Below are 16903 nucleotides of genomic sequence, written 5' to 3'. Positions count from 1 at the left end.
TTGAAATTCTTTGGATTTGAAGCACATTTTATATGAATACTGACTTACAGATGACTAAAAGATGTTGATGGGCATTTGAGCTGACAAGTTTTGAAAAAGTGCACGGAAATTAAAATTGAAACCACTAAAATTAAAAACTCCTTGCCATTTTCTTTTTCCTCTCCTATTCAAAATTGCATATGTCAGATATCAGTGCTTCATGCAAACCTCTCAGATGCTCTCAGAGAAAAAGCTTTTCTTTCAGACTAAGTTGCGGTTGACGTAGAACACTAGCAGGAGTGAAAGATTTTCTGGGCATCGGGGCAGCCCGTTCTCCTTGGATTTGTGTGCAGAATGCATTTTATCCAAACTGGAAAATAGATCCCAGCTCTGTTCTATTCATCATTCTTACTTCATCAGGCCAGAAGATTCTGTGAAAAGTAGCCTGTGGACCTTGAAGACAGCGCATGTGAACCAGATGAGAGGTGATAGAGAAGTTGAGGGAGAGAAGAAAGAGCATGAGGCTGAAACCAGAAAGTATTTCTCCACGTGATCATGGAAGATTGCAGGAGCCACTTGGTACTATCAAACCAGCCCAACTTGGCACTGGTGCCACCTTGGGTCTGGGAGCCATGTTGCATATCGTGCATTTTAAGGAGCCAGCTGGCCACACCCAGCCATATGCCCCCAAACAAAAACCAAGGCCCTTTTCTCTGGCAAACAAAACTCAGCTGCCCTGCTTCTGGATGGCAGATTGCAGGAACCACTTGGTACTATCAAACCAGCCGAACTTGGCACTGGTGCCACCATGGGTCTGGTCACCATCCTGCCTATTGTAGCTTTTCAGGAGCCAGCCGGTCACTCTCAGCCATAGGCCCCCAAACACAAACCTCGGCCCGTTTCCCTGGCAAACAAAAGTAAGCTGCCCCGCTTCTGGATGGCAGATTGCAGGAGCTACTTAGTACTATCAAATCAGCCCGACTTGGCACAGGTGCCACCTTGGATCTGGGAACCATCCTGTGTATCGTGGATTTTCAGGGGCCAGCCGGCCACTCTCAGCCATATGCCCCCAAAAACAAACCACGGACCTTTTCTCTGGCAAACAAAAATCAGCTGCCCCACTTCTGGATGGCAGATTGCAGGAGCCACTTGGGACTATCACACCAGCACAACATGGCACTGCTGCCACCTTGGATCTGGGAACAATCCTGCGTATCGTACATATTCAGGAACCAGCCGAACACTCCCAGCCACAGGCCCCCAAACACAAACAACGGCCCATTTCCCTGGCAAACAAAACTCAGCTGCCCCGCTTCTGGATGGCAGTTTGCAGGAGCCACTTGGGACTATCAAACCAGCCCGACTTGGTAATGGTACCACCTTGGATCTGGGAACCATCCTTCCTATCGTGGATTTTCAGGGGCCAGCCGGTCATTCCCAGCCATATGCCCCCAAACACAAACCTCGGCCCTTTCCTCTGGCAAACAAAACTCAACTGCCCCTCTTCTGGATGGCAAATTGCAGGACGCACTTGGTACTACAAAAAGAGCCCGACTTGGCAGTGGTGCCACCTTGGCTCTGGGAACCATCCTGCGTATCGAGCATTTTAAGGAGCCAGCCGGCAATTCCCAGCCGTATGCCCCAAAAAGAGACCATGGACATTTTCTCTGGCAAAAAAAACTCAGCTGTCCCGCTTCTGGATGGCAGATTGCAGGAGTCACTTTGAACCATACAACCAGCCTTACTTGGCACTGGTGCCACCTTGGATCTGGGAACCATCCTGCCTATCGTTGATTTTCAGGGGCCAGCCGGCCACTCTCAGCCATAGGCCCCCAAACACAAACCACAGCCCTTTTCTCTAGCAAACAAAATTCAACTGCCCCGCTTCTGGATGGCAAATTGCAGGAGCCACTGGGTACTACAAAAACAGCCTGACTTGGCACTGGTGCCACCTTGCGTCTGGTTACCATGCGGCGTATCGTGCATTTTAAGGAGCCAGGTGCCCACTCCCAGCCATATGCCCCCAAACACAACCCACGGCCCTTTTCTCTGGCAAACAAAACTCAGCTGCCCCGCTTCTGGATGGCAGATTGCAGGAGACACTTGGTACTATCAAACCAGCCCGACTTGGCACTGGTGCCACCTTGGGTCTGGGAACCATCCTGCGTATTGTGGATTGTCAGGAGACAGCCGACCACTCTCGGCCACAGAGCCCAATCAAAAACAAAGGTCCGTTTCCCTGGCAAAAAAAACTCAGCTGCCCCGCTTCTGGATGGGAGATTGCAGGAGGCACTTGACACTGTCAAACGAGCCCCACTTGGCACTGGTGCCACCTTGGGTCTGGGAACCATGCTGCGTATCGTGGATTTTCAGGAGCCAGCCGGCCACTGCCAGCCACAGGCCCCCAAACACAAACCACAGCCTTTTCCTCTGGCAAACAAAACTCAGCTGCCCCGCTTCTGGATGGCAGATTGCAGGAGCCACTTGGTACTATCAAACCAGCCCGACTTGGCACTGGTGCCACCTTGGGTCTGGGAACCATCCTGCCTATCGTGGATTGTAAGGAGCCAGCCGGCTACTCCCAGCCACAGGCCCCCAACAAAAACCACGGCCCTTTTTTCTCGCAAACAAAACTTAGCTGCCTCACTTCTGGATGGCAGATTGCAGGAGCCACTTGGTGTAATCAAACCAGCCCGACTTGGCACTGGTGCCACCTTGGGTCTGGGAACCATCCTGCGTATCGTGGATTCTAAGGAGCCAGCCGGCCACTCCCAGCCACAGGCCCCCAAACAAAATCAACGGCGCTGTTCCCTGGAAAACAAAACACGCCTGCCAACTTTTTGATGGAGTTTGCAGGAGCCACTTGGTACTATCAAACCAGCCCGACTTGGCACTGGTGCCACCTTGGGTCTGGGAAACATCCTGCGTATCGTGGATTCTTAGGAGCCAGCCGGCCACTCCTAGCCACAGACCCCCAAACAAAAACCTAGGCCTATTTCTCTGGCAAACAAAAGTAAGCTGCCCTGCTTCTGGATGGCAGATTGCAGGAGACACTTGGTACTATCAAACCAGCCCGACTTGGCACTGGTGCCACCTTGGATCTGGGAACCATGCTGTGTATCGTGGATATTCAGGGGCCAGCTGGCCACTCTCAGCCATATGTCCCCAAACAGAAACCTCGGCCCGTTTCTCTGGCAAACAAAACTCAACTGCCCCTCTTCTGGATGGCAAATTGCAGGATGAACTTGATACTAAAACCGCAGGCCGACTTGGTAGTGGTGACACCTTGGGCCTGGGAACCATCATGCGTATCGAGCATTTTAAGGAGCCAGCCGGCCACTCCCAGCAATATGCCCCCAAAAACAATCCACGGAATTTTTCTCTGGCAAACAAAAATCAGCTGCCCCGCTTCTGGATGGCAGATTGCAGGAGCCACTTTGCACCATCAAACCAGCCCGACTTGGCACTGGTGCCACCTTGCATCTGGGAACCATGCTGCCTAGCGTGGATTTTCAGGAGCCAGCCGGCCACTCTCAGCTATATGCCCCCAAACAAAACCCACGGCCCGTTTCCCTGGCAAACAAAAGTAAGCTGCCCCGCTTCTGGATGGCAGATTGCAGGACGCACTTGGTAGTATCAAACCAGCCCGACTTGGCACTGGTGCCACCTTGGGTCTGGGAACCATCCTGCGTATCGTGGGTTCAAAGGAGCCAGCCGGCCACTCCCAGCCACAGGCCCCCAAATACAAACAATGGCGCTTTTCCCTGGAAAACAAAACTCGCCTGCCAACTTTTTGATGGCAGATTGCAGGAGCCACTTGGTACTATCAAATCAGCCCAACTTGGCACTGCTGCCACCATGGGTCTGGTAACCATCCTGCCTATTGTAGCTTTTCAGGAGCCAGCCGGTCACTCCCAGCCATAGGTCCCCAGTCACAAACCTCGGCCCGTTTCCCTGGCAAACAAAAGTAAGCTGCCCCGCTTCTGGATGGCAGATTGCAGGAGCCACTTGGTACTATCAAACCAGCCCGACTTGGCACTGGTGCCACCTTGGGTCTGGGAACCATGCTGCGTAACACAGATTCTAAGGAGCCAGTCGGCCACTCCCAGCCACAAGCCCCCAAACACAAACAACGGCGCTATTCTCTGGCAAACAAAACTCAACTGCCCCTCTTCTGGATGGCAAATTGCAGGACGCACTGGGTACTATAAAAACAGCCCGACTTGGCACTGGTGCCACCTTGGGCCTGGGAACCATCCTGCGTATTGTGGGTTGTCAGGAGCCAGCCGAACACTCTCGGCCACAGACCCCAATTAAAAAGAACGGCCCGTTTCACAGGCAAACAAAACTCAGCTGCCCCGCTTCTGGATGGGAGATTGCAGGAGGCACTTGACACTGTGAAACCAGCCCCACTTGGCACTGGTGCCACCTTGGGTCTGGGAACCATGCTGCGTATCATGGATTTTCAGGAGCCAGCCGGTCACTCTCAGCCATAGGCCCCCAAACACAAACCTCGGCCCGTTTCCCTGGCAAACAAAAGTAAGCTGCCCCGCTTCTGCATGGCAGATTGCAGGAGCTACTTAGTACTATCAAATCAGCCCGACTTGGCACAGGTGCCACCTTGGATCTGGGAACCATCCTGTGTATCGTGGATTTTCAGGGGCCAGCCGGCCACTCTCAGCCATATGCCCCCAAAAACAAACCACGGACCTTTTCTCTGGCAAACAAAAATCAGCTGCCCCACTTCTGGATGGCAGATTGCAGGAGCCACTTGGGACTATCACACCAGCACAACATGGCACTGCTGCCACCTTGGATCTGGGAACAATCCTGCGTATCGTACATATTCAGGAACCAGCCGAACACTCCCAGCCACAGGCACCCAAACACAAACAACGGCCCATTTCCCTGGCAAACAAAAGTAAGCTGCCCCGCTTCTGGATGGCAGTTTGCAGGAGCCACTTGGGACTATCAAACCAGCCCGACTTGGCACTGGTGCCACCTTGGGTCTGGGAACCATCCTGCGTATTGTGGATTGTCAGGAGACAGCCGACCACTCTCGGCCACAGAGCCCAATCAAAAACAAAGGTCCGTTTCCCTGGCAAAAAAAACTCAGCCGCCCCGCTTCTGGATGGGAGATTGCAGGAGGCACTTGACACTGTCAAACGAGCCCCACTTGGCACTGGTGCCACCTTGGGTCTGGGAACCATGCTGCGTATCGTGGATTTTCAGGAGCCAGCCGGCCACTGCCAGCCACAGGCCCCCAAACACAAACCACAGCCTTTTTCTCTGGCAAACAAAACTCAGCTGCCCCGCTTCTGGATGGCAGATTGCAGGAGCCACTTGGTACTATCAAACCAGCCCGACTTGGCACTGGTGCCACCTTGGGTCTGGGAACCATCCTGCCTATCGTGGATTGTAAGGAGCCAGCCGGCTACTCCCAGCCACAGGCCCCCAACAAAAACCACGGCCCTTTTTTCTCGCAAACAAAACTTAGCTGCCTCACTTCTGGATGGCAGATTGCAGGAGCCACTTGGTGTAATCAAACCAGCCCGACTTGGCACTGGTGCCACCTTGGGTCTGGGAACCATCCTGCGTATCGTGGATTCTAAGGAGCCAGCCGGCCACTCCCAGCCACAGGCCCCCAAACAAAATCAACGGCGCTGTTCCCTGGAAAACAAAACACGCCTGCCAACTTTTTGATGGAGTTTGCAGGAGCCACTTGGTACTATCAAACCAGCCCGACTTGGCACTGGTGCCACCTTGGGTCTGGGAAACATCCTGCGTATCGTGGATTCTTAGGAGCCAGCCTGCCACTCCTAGCCACAGGCCCCCAAACAAAAACCTAGGCCTATTTCTCTGGCAAACAAAAGTAAGCTGCCCTGCTTCTGGATGGCAGATTGCAGGAGACACTTGGTACTATCAAACCAGCCCGACTTGGCACTGGTGCCACCTTGGATCTGGGAACCATGCTGTGTATCGTGGATATTCAGGGGCCAGCCGGCCACTCTCAGCCATATGTCCCCAAACAGAAACCTCGGCCCGTTTCTCTGGCAAACAAAACTCAACTGCCCCTCTTCTGGATGGCAAATTGCAGGATGAACTTGATACTAAAACCGCAGGCCGACTTGGTAGTGGTGACACCTTGGGCCTGGGAACCATCATGCGTATCGAGCATTTTAAGGAGCCAGCCGGCCACTCCCAGCAATATGCCCCCAAAAACAATCCACGGAATTTTTCTCTGGCAAACAAAAATCAGCTGCCCCGCTTCTGGATGGCAGATTGCAGGAGACACTTTGCACCATCAAACCAGCCCGACTTGGCACTGGTGCCACCTTGCATCTGGGAACCATGCTGCCTAGCGTGGATTTTCAGGAGCCAGCCGGCCACTCTCAGCTATATGCCCCCAATCAAAACCCACGGCCCGTTTCCCTGGCAAACAAAAGTAAGCTGCCCCGCTTCTGGATGGCAGATTGCAGGACGCACTTGGTAGTATCAAACCAGCCCGACTTGGCACTGGTGCCACCTTGGGTCTGGGAACCATCCTGCGTATCGTGGGTTCAAAGGAGCCAGCCGGCCACTCCCAGCCACAGGCCCCCAAATAAAAACAATGGCGCTTTTCCCTGGAAAACAAAACTCGCCTGCCAACTTTTTGATGGCAGATTGCCGGAGCCACTTGTTACTATCAAACCAGCCCAACTTGGCACTGGTGCCACCATGGGTCTGGTAACCATCCTGCCTATTGTAGATTTTCAGGAGCCAGCCGGTCACTCCCAGCCATAGGTCCCCAGTCACAAACCTCGGCCCGTTTCCCTGGCAAACAAAAGTAAGCTGCCCCGCTTCTGGATGGCAGATTGCAGGAGCCACTTGGTACTATCAAACCAGCCCAACTTGGCACTGGTGCCACCTTGGGTCTGGGAACCATGCTGCGTAACACAGATTCTAAGGAGCCAGTCGGCCACTACCAGCCACAAGCCCCCAAACACAAACAACGGCGCTATTCTCTGGCAAACAAAACTCAACTGCCCCTCTTCTGGATGGCAAATTGCAGGACGCACTTGGTACTATAAAAACAGCCCGACTTGGCACTGGTGCCACCTTGGGTCTGGGAACCATCCTGCGTATTGTGGGTTGTCAGGAGCCAGCCGAACACTCCCAGCCACAGGCCCCCAAATACAAACCAAAGCCTTTTTCTCTGGCAAACAAAACTCAGCTGCCCCGCTTCTGGATGGCAGATTGCAGGAGCCACTTGGGACTATCACACCAGAACAACATGGCACTGCTGCCACCTTGGATCTGGGAACCATCCTTCCTATCGTGGATTTTCAGGGGCCAGCCGGTCACTCTCAGCCATAGGCCCCAAACACAAACCACGGCCCTTTTCTCTGGAAAACAAAACTCAACTGCCCCTCTTCTGGATGGCAGATTGCAGGAGCCACTGGGTACTATGAAACCAGCCCTACTTGGCACTGATGCCACCTTGGGTCTGGGAACCATCCTGCGTATCATGGATTTTCAGGAGCCAGCCGGCCACTGCCAGCCACAGGCCCCGAAACACAAACAACAGCCTTTTTCTCTGGCAAACAAAATTCAGCTGCCCCGCTTCTGGATGGCAGATTGCAGGAACCACTTGGTACTAACAAACCAGCCCGACTTGGCACTGGTGCCACCTTGGGTCTGGGAACCATCCTGCGTATCGTGGATTCTAAGGAGCCAGCTGGCCACTCCCAGCCACAGGCCCCAAAACACGCACAACGGTGCTTTTCCCTGGAAAACAAAACTCGCCTGCCAAACTTTTGATGGCAGATTGCAGGAGCCACTTGGTACTATCAAACCAGCCCAACTTGGCACTGGTGCCACCATGGGTCTGGTCACCATCCTGCCTATCGTAGCTTTTCAGGAGCCAGCCAGCCACCCCAATCCAGAGGCCCCCAGACAAATATTTCGGCCCGTTTCCCTGGCAAACAAAAGTAAGCTGCCCCGCTTCTGCATGGCAGATTGCAGGAGCCACTTTGCACCATCAAACCAGCCCAACTTGGCACTGGTGCCACCTCAGGTCTGGGAACCATCCTGCGTATCGTGGGTTCTAAGGAGCCAGCCGGCCACTCCCAGCCACAGGCCCCCAAACACAAACAACGGCGCTTTTCCCTGGAAAACACAACTCGCCTGCCAACTTTTTGATGGCAGATTGCAGGAGCCACTTGGTACTATCAAACCAGCCCAACTTGGCACTGGTGCCACCATGGGTCTGGTCACCATCCTGCCTATCGTAGCTTTTCAGGAGCCAGCCAGCCACCCCCAGCCAGAGGCCCCTAGACACAAACCTCGGCCCGTTTCCCTGGCAAACAAAAGTAAGCTGCCCCGCTTCTGCATGGCAGATTGCAGGAGCTGCTTAGTACTATCAAACCAGCCCGACTTGGCACTGGTGCCACCTCAGGTCTGGGAACCATCCTGCCTATCGTGGATTTTCAGGGGCCAGCCGGCCACTCTCAGCCATATGCCCCCAAAAACAAACCACGGCCCTTTTCTCTGGCAAACAAAACTCAACTGCCCCTCTTCTGGATGGCAAATTTTAGGACGCCCTTAGTACTACGAACACCGCCCGACGTGGCCCTGGTGCCACCTTGTGTCAGGGAACCATCCTGCATATCGAGCTTTTTAAGGAGCCAGACGGCCACGCCCAGCCATAAACCCCCAAAAACAAACCACGGACTATTTCTCTTGGAAACAAAAATCCGCTGCCCCGCGTCTGGATGGCAGATTGCAGGAGCCACTTTGCACCATCAAACCAGCCCGACTTGGCACTGGTGCCACCTTGGGTCTTGGAACAATCCTGCATATCGTGGATTCTAAGGAGCCAGCCGGCCACTCCCAGCCACAGGCCCCCAAACACAAACAACGGCGCTTTTCCCTGGAAAACAAAATTCGCCTGCCAACTTTTTGATGGCAGATTGCAGGAGCCACTTGGTACTATCAAACCAGCCCAACTTGGCACTGGTGCCACCTCTGGTCTGGGAACCATCCTGCCTATCGTAGCTTTTCAGGAGCCAGCCGGTCACTCCCAGCCATAGACCCCCAGACACAAACCTCGGCCCGTTTCCCTGGAAAACAAAAGTAAGCTACCCCAATTCTGGATGGCAGATTGCAGGAGCCACTTGGTACTATCAAATCAGCCCAACTTGGCACTGGTGCCACCATGGGTCTGGTAAACATCCTGCCTATCGTAGCTTTTCAGGAGCCAGCCGGTCACTCCCTGCCATAGGCCCCTGGACACAAAGCTCGGCCCGTTTCCCTGGCAAACAAAAGTAAGCTGCCCCGCTTTTGGATGGCAGATTGCAGGATGCACTTGGTACTTACAAACCAGCCCGACTTGGCCCTGGTGCCACCTTGGCTCTGGGAACCATGCTGCGTAACGTAGATTCTACGAGGACAGGCGGCCACTCCCAGCCACAGGCCTCTAAACAAAAACAACGGCGCTTTTCCCTGGAAAACAAAACTCGCCTGCCAACTTCTTGATGGCAGATTGCAGGAGCCACTTGGTACTATCAAACCAGCCCAACTTGGCACTGGTGCCACCATGGGTCTGGTCACCATCCTGCCTATCGTAGCTTTTTAGGAGCCAGCAGCTCACTCCCAGCCATAGGCCTCCAGACAAATACCTCGGCACGTTTCCCTGGCAAACAAAAGTAGGCTGCCCCGCTTCTGGATGGCAAATTGCAGGACGCACTTGGTACTACGAAAACAGCCCGACTTGGCACTGATGCCACCTTGGGTCAGGGAACAATCCTGCGTATAGAGCTTTTTAAGGAGCCAGCCGGCCACGTCCAGTCATATACCCCCAAAAAAAACCACGGAACATTTCTCCAGCAAACAAAAATCCGCTGCCCCGCGTCTGGATGGCAGATTGCAGGAGCTATTTAGTATTATCAAAGCAGCCCGACTTGGCACTGGTGGCACCATGAGTCTGGTAACCATCCTGCCTATCGTAGCTTTTCAGTAGCCAGCCGGTCACTCCCAGCCATAGGCCCCCAGACAAATACCTCGGCCCGTTTCCCTGGGAAACAAAAGTAAGCTGTCCCGCTTCTGGATGGAAGATTGCAGGAGCCACTTGGTACTCTCAAACCAGCCCAACTTGTTCCCAGACCCAAGGTGGCACCAGTGCCAAGTCGGGCTGGTTTGATGGTGCAACGTGGCTCCTGCAATCTGCCATCCAAAAGCGGGGCAGCTTACTTTTGTTTGCCAGGGAAACGGGCCGAGGTTTGTGTCTGGGGGCCTAGGGCAGGGAGTGACCGGCTGGCTCCTCAAAAGCTACGATAGGCAGGATGTTTACCAGACCCATGGTGGCACCAGTGCCAAGTTGGGCTGATTTGATAGTACCAAGTGGCTCCTGCAATCTGCGATCCAGAATCGGGGTAGCTTACTTTTGTTTTCCAGGGAAACGGGCCGAGGTTTGTGTCTGGGGGTCTATGGCTGGGAGTGACCGGCTGGCTCCCGAAAAGCTACGATAGGCAGGATGGTTCCCAGACCAGAGGTGGCACCAGTGCCAAGTTGGGCTGGTTTGATAGTACCAAGTGGCTCCTGCAATCTGCCATCAAAAAGTTGGCAGGCGAATTTTGTTTTCCAGGGAAAAGCGCCGTTGTTTTTGTTTGGGGGCCTGTGGCTGGGAGTGGCCGGCTGGCTCCTTAGAATCCACGATATGCAGGATTGTTCCCAGACCCAAGGTGGCACCAGTGCCAAGTCGGGCTGGTTTGATGGTGCAAAGTGGCTCCTGCAATCTGCCATCCAGACGCGGGGCAGCGGATTTTTGTTTCCAAGAGAAATGGTCCGTGGTTTGTTTTTGGGGGTTTATGGCTGGGCGTGGCCGGCTGGCTCCTTAAAAAGCTCGATATGCAGGATGGTTCCCTGACACAAGGTGGCACCAGTGCCACGTCGGGCGGTTTTCGTAGTACAAAGTGCGTCCTAAAATTTGCCATCCTGAAGAGGGGCAGTTGAGTTTTGTTTGCCAGAGAAAAGGGCCGTGGTTTGTTTTTGGGGGCATATGGCTGAGAGTGGCCGGCTGGCTCCTGAAAAGCTACGATAGGCAGGATGTTTACCAGACCCATGGTGGCACCAGTGCCAAGTTGGGCTGATTTGATAGTACCAAGTGGCTCCTGCAATCTGCCATCCAGAATCGGGGTAGCTTACTTTTGTTTTCCAGGGAAACGGGCCGAGCTTTGTGTCTGGGGGTCTATGGTTGGGAGTGGCCGGCTGGCTCCTTAGAAACCACGATACGCAGCATGGTTCCCAGACAAGAGGTGCCACCAGTGCCAAGTTGGGCTGGTTTGATACTACCAAGTGGTTCCTGCAATCTGCCATCCAGAAGCGGGGCATCTTACTTTTGTTTGCCAGGGAAACGGACCGTTGTTTGTGTTTGGGGGCCTATGGCTGGGACAACCGGCTGGCTCCTTAAAATCTACGATACGCAGGATGGTTCCCAGACCAGAGGTGGCACCAGTGCCAAGTTGGGCTGGTTTGATAGTACCAAGTGGCTTCTGCAATCTGCCATCCAGAAGCGGGGCAGCTTACTTTTGTTTGCCAGGGAAACGGGCCGAGCTTTGTGTCTCGGGGCCTATGGCTGTGAGTGACCGGCTGGCTCCTGAAAAGCTTCGATAGGCAGGATGGTGACCAGACCCATGGTGGCACCAGTGCCAAGTTGGGCTGGTTTGATAGTACCAAGTGGCTCCTGCAATCTGCCATCAAAATGTTGTCAGGCGAGTTTTGTTTTCCAGGGAAAAGCGTCGTTGTTTGTGTTTGGGGGCCTGTGGTTGGGAGTGGCCGGCTGGCTCCTTAGAAACCACGATACGCAGCATGGTTCCCAGACAAGAGGTGCCACCAGTGCCAAGTTGGGCTGGTTTGATAGTACCAAGTGGCTCCTGCAATCTGCCATCCAGAAGCGGGGCAGCTTACTTTTGTTTGCCACGGAAACGGGCCGTTGTTTGTGTTTGGGGGCCTGTGGCTGGGAGTGGCCGACTGGCTCCTTAGAATCCACGATACGCAGGATGGTTCCCAGACCAGAGGTGGCACCAGTGCCAAGTTGGGCTGGTTTGATAATACCAAGTGGCTCCTGCAATCTGCCATCCAGAAGCGGGGCAGCTTAATTTTGTTTGCCAGGGAAACGGGCCAAGGTTTGTGTCTGGGGGCCTATGGCTGTGAGTGACCGGCTAGGTCCTGAAAAGCTACGAGAGGCATGATGGTGACCAGACCCATGGTGGCACCAGTGCCAAGTTGGGCTGGTTTGATAGTACCAAGTGGCTCCTGCAATCTGCCATCAAAAATCGGCAAGCGAGTGTTGATTTCCAGGGAAAAGCGTCGTTGTTAGTGTTTGGGGGCCTGTGGCTGGGAGTGGCCGGCTGGCTCCTTAGAATCCACGATACGCAGCATGGTTCCCAGACCCAAGGTGGCACCAGTGCCAAGTCGGGCTGGCTTGATAATACCAAGTGGTTCCTGCAATCGGCCATCAAAATGTTCGCAGGCGAGTTTTGTTTTCCAGGGAAAAGCGCCGTTGTTTGTGCCTGGGGCCCTATGGCCTGGAGTGGACGGATGGCTAATTAGAATCCACGATACACAGGATGGTTCCCAGACCCATGGTGGCACCAGTGCCAAGTTGGGCTGGTTTGATAGTACCAAGTGGTTCCTGCAATCTGCCATCCAGAAGCGGGGCAGCTTACTTTTGTTTGCCAGGGAAACGGTCCGAGGTTTGTGTCTGGGGGCCTATGGCTGGGAGTGACCGGCTGGCTCCTGAAAAGCTACGATAGGCAGGATGGTGACCAGACCCATGGTGGCACCAGTGCCAAGTTGGGCTGGCTTGATAATACCAAGTGGTTCCTGCAATCGGCCATCAAAAAGTTGGCAGGCGAGTTTTGTTTTCCAGGGAAAAGCGCCGTTGTTTGTGCCTGGGGCCCTATGGCCTGGAGTGGACGGATGCCTAATTAGAACCCACGATACGCAGGATGGTTCCCAGACCTGAGGTGGCACCAGTGCCAAGTTGGGCTGGTTTGACGGTGCAAAGTGGCTCCTGCAATCTGCCATGCAGAAGCGGGGCAGCTTACTTTTGTTTGCCAGGGAAACGGGCCGAAATATTTGTCTGGGGGCCTCTGGCTGGGGGTGGCTGGCTGGCTCCTGAAAAGCTACGATAGGCAGGATGGTGACCAGACCCATGGTGGCACCAGTGCCAAGTTGGGCTGGTTTGATAGTACCAAGTGGCTCCTGCAATCTGCCATCAAAAACTTGGCAGGCGAGTTTTGTTTTCCAGGGAAAAGCGCCGTTGTTTGTGTTTGGGGGCCTGTGGCTGGGAGTGGCCGGCTGGCTCCTTAGAATCCACGATACGCAGCATGGTTCCCAGACCCAAGGTGGCACCAGTGCCAAGTCGGGCTGGCTTGATAATACCAAGTGGTTCCTGCAATCGGCCATCAAAATGTTCGCAGGCGAGTTTTGTTTTCCAGGGAAAAGCGCCTTTGTTTGTGCCTGGGGCCCTATGGCCTGGAGTGGACGGATGGCTAATTATAATCCACGATACACAGGATGGTTCCCAGACCCATGGTGGCACCAGTGCCAAGTTGGGCTGGTTTGATAGTAACAAGTGGTTCCTGCAATCTGCCATCCAGAAGCGGGGCAGCTTACTTTTGTTTGCCAGGGAAACGGTCCGAGGTTTGTGTCTGGGGGCCTATGGCTGGGAGTGACCGGCTGGCTCCTGAAAAGCTACGATAGGCAGGATGGTGACCAGACCCATGGTGGCACCAGTGCCAAGTTGGGCTGGCTAGATAATACCAAGTGGTTCCTGCAATCGGCCATCAAAAAGTTGGCAGGCGAGTTTTGTTTTCCAGGGAAAAGCGCCGTTGTTTGTGCCTGGGGCCCTAAGGCCTGGAGTGGACGGATGGCTAATTAGAATCCACGATACACAGGATGGTTCCCAGACCCATGGTGGCACCAGTGCCAAGTTGGGCTGGTTTGATAGTACCAAGTGGTTCCTGCAATCTGCCATCCAGAAGCGGGGCAGCTTACTTTTGTTTTCCAGGGAAACGGGCCGAGGTTTTTGTCTGGGGGCCTATGGCTGGGAGTGACCGGCTGGCTCCTGAAAAGCTACGATAGGCAGGATGGTGACCAGACCCATGACGGCACCAGTGCCAAGTTGGGCTGGTTTGATAGTACCAAGTGGCTCCTGCAATCTGCCATCAAAAAGTTGGCAGGCGAGTTTTGTTTTCCAGGGAAAAGCGCCGTTGTTTGTGTTTGGGGGCCTGTGGCTGGGAGTGGCCGGCTGGCTCCTTAGAATCCACGATACTCAGCATGGTTCCCAGATCAGAGGTGGCACCAGTGCCAAGTTGGGCTGGTTTGATAGTACCAAGTGCGTCCGGGAATCTGCCATCCAGAAGCGGGGCAGCTTACTTTTGTTTTCCAGGGAAACGGGCCGAGGTATTTGTCTGGGGGCCTATGGCTGGGAGTGACCGGCTGGCTCCTGAAAAGCTACGATAGGCAGGATGGTGACCAGACCCATGGTGGCACCAGTGCCAGGTTGGGCTGGTTTGATAGTACCAAGTGGCTCCTGCAATCTGCCATCAAAAAGTTGTCAGGCGAGTTTTGTTTTCCAGGGAAAAGCGCCGTTGTTTGTGTTTGGGGGCCTGTGGCTGGGAGTGGCCGGCTGGCTCCTTAGAATCCACGATACGCAGGATGGTTCCCAGACCAGTGGTGGCACCAGTGCCAAGTCGGGCTGGTTTGATAGTACCAAGTGCGTCCTGCAATCTGCCATCCAGAAGCGGGGCAGCTTACTTTTGTTTGCCAGGGAAACGGGCCGAGCTTTGTGTCTGGGGGCCTATGGCTGGGAGTGACCGGCTGGCTCCTGAAAAGCTACGATAGGCAGGATGGTGACCAGACCCATGGTGGCACCAGTGCCAAGTTGGGCTGGTTTGATAGTACCAAGTGGCTCCTGCAATCTGCCATCAAAAAGTTGTCAGGTGAGTTTTGTTTTCCAGGGAAAAGCGCCGTTGTTTGTGTTTGGGGGCCTGTGGCTGGGAGTGGCCGGCTGGCTAATTAGAATCCACGATACGCAGGATGGTTCCCAGACCAGAGGTGGCAAAAGTGACAAGTCGGGTCAGTTTGATGGTGCAAAGTGGCTCCTGCAATCTGCCATCCAGAAGCAGGGCTGCTTACTTTTTTTTGCCAGGGAAAGGAGCCGAGGTTTGTGTCTGGGGGCCTATGGCTGGGAGTGACCAGCTGGCTCCTGAAAAGGTACGATAGGCAGGATGGTTACCAGACCCATGGTGGCACCAGTGCCAAGTTCGGCTGATTTGATAGTACCAAGTGGCTCCTGCAATCTGCCATCAAAATGTTGGTAGGCGAGTTTTGTTTTCCAGAGAAAAGCGCCGTTGTTTGTGTTTGGGGGCCTGTGGGTGGGAGTGGCCGGATGGCTAATTAGAATCCACGATACGCAGGATGGTTCCCAGACCTAAAGTAGCACCAGTGACAAGTCGGGCCAGTTTGATGGTGCAAAGTTGCTACTGAAATCTGCCATCCAGAAACGGGGCAGCTTACTTTTGTTTGCCAGGGAAACGGGCCAAGGTTTGTGTCTGGGGGCCTATGGCTGTGCGTGACCGGCTGGCTCCTGAAAAGCTACGATAGGCAGGATGGTGACCAGACCCATGGTGGCACCAGTGCCAAGTTGGGCTGGTTTGATAGTACCAAGTGGCTCCTGCAATCTGCCATCAAAAATTTGGCAGGCGAGTTTGTTATCCAGGGAAAAGCGCCGTTGTTTGTGCCTGGGGCCCTATGGCCTGGAGTGGACGGATGGCTAATTAGAATCCACGATACACAGGATGGTTCCCAGACCCATGGTGGCACCAGTGCCAAGTTGGGCTGGTTTGATAGTACCAAGTGGTTCCTGCAATCTGCCATCCAGAAGCGGGGCAGCTTACTTTTGTTTTCCAGGGAAACGGTCCGAGGATTGTGTCTGGGGGCCTAAGCCTGGAAGTGACCGGCTGGCTCGTGAAAAGCTACGATAGGCAGGATGGTGACCAGACCCATGACGGCACCAGTGCCAAGTTGGGCTGGTTTGATAGTACCAAGTGGCTCCTGCAATCTGCCATGAAAAACTTGGCAGGCGAGTTTTGTTTTCCAGGGAAAAGCGCCGTTGTTTGTGTTTGGGGGCCTGTGGCTGGGAGTGGCCGGCTGGCTCCTTAGAATCCACGATACTCAGCATGGTTCCCAGACCAGAGGTGGCACCAGTGCCAAGTTGGGCTGGTTTGATTGTAACAAGTGCGTCCGGGAATCTGCCATCCAGAAGCGGGGCAGCTTACTTTTGTTTGCCAGGGAAACGGGCCGAGGTTTGTGTCTGGGGGCCTATGGCTGGGAGTGGCCGGCTGGCTCATGAAAAGCTACGATAGGCAGGATGGTGACCAGACCCATGGTGGCACCAGTGCCAAGTTGGGCTGGTTTGATAGTACCAAGTGGCTCCTGCAATCTGCCATCAAAAAGTCGGCAAGCGAGTTTTGATTTCCAGGGAAAAGCGTCGTTGTTTGTGTTTGGGGGCCTGTGGCTGGGAGTGGCCGGCTGGCTCCTTAGAATCCACGATACGCAGCATGGTTCCCAGACCCAAGGTGGCACCAGTGCCAAGTCGGGCTGGCTTGATAATACCAAGTGGTTCCTGCAATCGGCCATCAAAAAGTTGGCAGGCGAGTTTTGTTTTCCAGGGAAAAGCGCCGTTGTTTGTGCCTGGGGCCCTATGGCCTGGAGTGGACGGATGGCTAATTAGAATCCACGATACACAGGATGGTTCCCAGACCCATGGTGGCACCAGTGCCAAGTTGGGCTGGTTTGATAGTACCAAGTGGTTCCTGCAATCTGCCATCCAGAAGCGGGGCAGCTTACTTTTGTTTGCCAGGGAAACGGTCCGAGG

Source organism: Melospiza melodia, chromosome 3, assembly GCF_035770615.1.
Source record: "Melospiza melodia melodia isolate bMelMel2 chromosome 3, bMelMel2.pri, whole genome shotgun sequence".
NCBI classification, from domain to species: Eukaryota; Metazoa; Chordata; class Aves; order Passeriformes; family Passerellidae; genus Melospiza; species Melospiza melodia.
The sequence above is the reverse complement of the archived record's forward strand: the minus strand, read 5'-3'. Positions refer to the sequence as shown.